This window comes from Mustelus asterias, unplaced genomic scaffold (genome assembly GCF_964213995.1).
Source record: "Mustelus asterias unplaced genomic scaffold, sMusAst1.hap1.1 HAP1_SCAFFOLD_2232, whole genome shotgun sequence".
NCBI classification, from domain to species: domain Eukaryota; kingdom Metazoa; phylum Chordata; class Chondrichthyes; order Carcharhiniformes; family Triakidae; genus Mustelus; species Mustelus asterias.
The window spans coordinates 50,001-52,500 of NW_027592177.1; positions in this window are offsets into that span (position 1 = coordinate 50,001).

A 2,500-nucleotide genomic window follows, 5' to 3' on the forward strand; every position below is an offset into this window, starting at 1 on the left:
CTTGAGCGAGTGTCCTCCGCGTTCGAGAGAATGTGCCTGTCCGCGGGGGCAGCCGCGCTTGCGAGCGTTCCGCCGCGCCCCCTTCCCCAGCCCGCCGAGGTTGGGGCGTGCGGGGTCGGCTTGCGCCCGTAGCGTCGGCCTGTCCTCCGCGGCTTGCACCCGACTCAGTCCGCTGCGGCCTCGCCTCGACTCTCGAGCCTTCCGCCAGACGGTGACACCAGAGAACTCTGCCTCTGGCTGTTGCGGGGCGTGACGGCGCGTGTCGGGCTCCGGCCCGTCACCCACGCCGGCACTCAACGCCTGCGAGCGCCCTGTTTCCTCCGAGAAAGGTTTTTCGCTTGATTGTCGCTCGAGTGCGTGTGCCTCCGGGGCTCACGCCGTGGTACGCGCCAGGCTGGGGCTCCACCGTCACGTCGGCGGGGGAGCGTTTAGCGCGTCCCAGGATCGGACAACCTCTCCGGGGGCCCGAGCCGAAACCCGACACGGTATAAAAGTCGTAACAAGGTTTCTGTTGGTGAACACGTTGTGAAGGATCTTTGTCGGCCGGGGGCCCGCCACCTCTCCGGGGAGGGCGGCCCGTCACTCCTTGAACGCGAAGGCTGGCGCCGGTTGGGCCAGGCAGGAGAGCCTCACGGGGGCCGGCCCCGGGGCCAGGTATCGGACAACCTCTCCGGGGGCCCGAACCGAAACCCGTAACACAGAATAAAAATCGTAACAAGGTTTCTGTTGGTGAACACGTTGTGAAGGATCTTTGTCGGCCGGGGGCCCGCCACCTCTCCGGGGAGGGCGGCCCGTCACTCCTTGAACGCGAAGGCTGGCGCCGGTTGGGCCAGGCAGGAGAGCCTCACGGGGGCCGGCCCCGGGGCCAGGTATCGGACAACCTCTCCGGGGGCCCGAACCGAAACCCGTAACACAGAATAAAAATCGTAACAAGGTTTCTGTTGGTGAACACGTTGTGAAGGATCTTTGTCGGCCGGGGGCCCGCCACCTCTCCGGAGAGGGCGGCCCGTCACTCCTTGAACTCGAAGGCTGCGCCGGTTGGGCCAGGCAGGAGAGCCTCACGGGGGTTGGCCCCGGGGCCGTGGCCCGTACTGACGCTGGCGCCTCCCACGCGGGTGGGAGGTCACACCGACAATTTCGCCGTACCCGTCGAACGGGCCTGGTCACCCGTACGCACGTTCCGCCGAAGCCGGGCGACGTCGATCTCGGTCCCACTCGGTTGGGCCGGCGCGCGGGCGCCGCCACCGACGAGCACGCACACGCTCGGTTGCACGCCGGCAAGTCCATGCGGGTGCCGCACACGCTACGCCTGCGCCGTTGGAAGGGCTTCGCCATTGGCTTCGTAGGGTGTCTTTGCAGTCCGTCCGAGAGGTGGGGGCACGCACGGCAACACGGCCGGCCTGCCTGCGTGGGACGATGCGGTCCTTTCGTTCAGCGGTTCGGCGGTTTGGCCGGCGCGAGCAGACGCTCGGAGGGAGACGGTGGCGTCAGCCACGCACTCACTCCGCTTCTGCAGTCCGGTCCACTCCGCCCGTTCTAGCTGCTCGTTTGGTCCCTCGCCCGCCAGCAGACCGTTCCGCCGACGGTGCTCCTCCTCCGCAGCGACTTCTGCCTAGCCGCTCTGCCGGGTGCGATGTCACCGGCGTCCGCACCGATCCTCGGCACGGCGCGTGTGCGCACCTGTGGGCCGCCGCCCCGTGCTCCACGTCCGTCTGTGTGTGCCCGCTGTGGGGACCGTCTTCCTCTCGCCTTGGCGACGGCTTGCGGGCTGCGACGTGACCTTGCCACCGCCTTGCAGCATTACATCCGCAGTTGAAACGAAGAGAGCTGCTGCGGGCTTGGGTGCTTGTCCTGGCGGCTTGTCGACGGGACCACGGTGAACGGCCACTGTGTGACTCCGCAGGGAGACGTTCTGGTGCAGTCAGGGGCCTTTTTGTCTCCCGCCGCGGTGAAGCTTTGGTCGCATTCTAGTCACTCTCTTCAAAGCCCGGTGAGGGGTACCTGTTCATGCTCACCATTCCTCCGGCACCCGTGTGCGGAGGGTGGGTGCGAGGTTTAAAGATTCGTTGTCCGCCTGTCGGTCCGGTCTGGTCTCGTGCTGACTTGAGCGAGCGTCCACCGCGTTCGAGAGAATGTGCCTGTCCGCGGGGGCAGCCGCGCTTGCGAGCGTTCCGCCGCGCCCCCTTCCCCAGCCCGCCGAGGTTGGGGCGTGCGGGGTCGGCTTGCGCCCGTAGCGTCGGCCTGTCCTCCGCGGCTTGCACCCGACTCAGTCCGCTGCGGCCTCGCCTCGACTCTCGAGCCTACCGCCAGACGGTGACACCAGAGAACTCTGCCTCTGGCTGTTGCGGGGCGTGACGGCGCGTGGCGGGCCCCGGCCCCTCACCCACGCCGGCACTCAACGCCTGCGAGCGCCCTGATTCCTCCTTTTTTTCGCTTGATTGTCGCTCGAGTGCGTGCGCCTCCGGGCTCACGCCGTGGTACGCGCCAGGCTGGGGCTCCA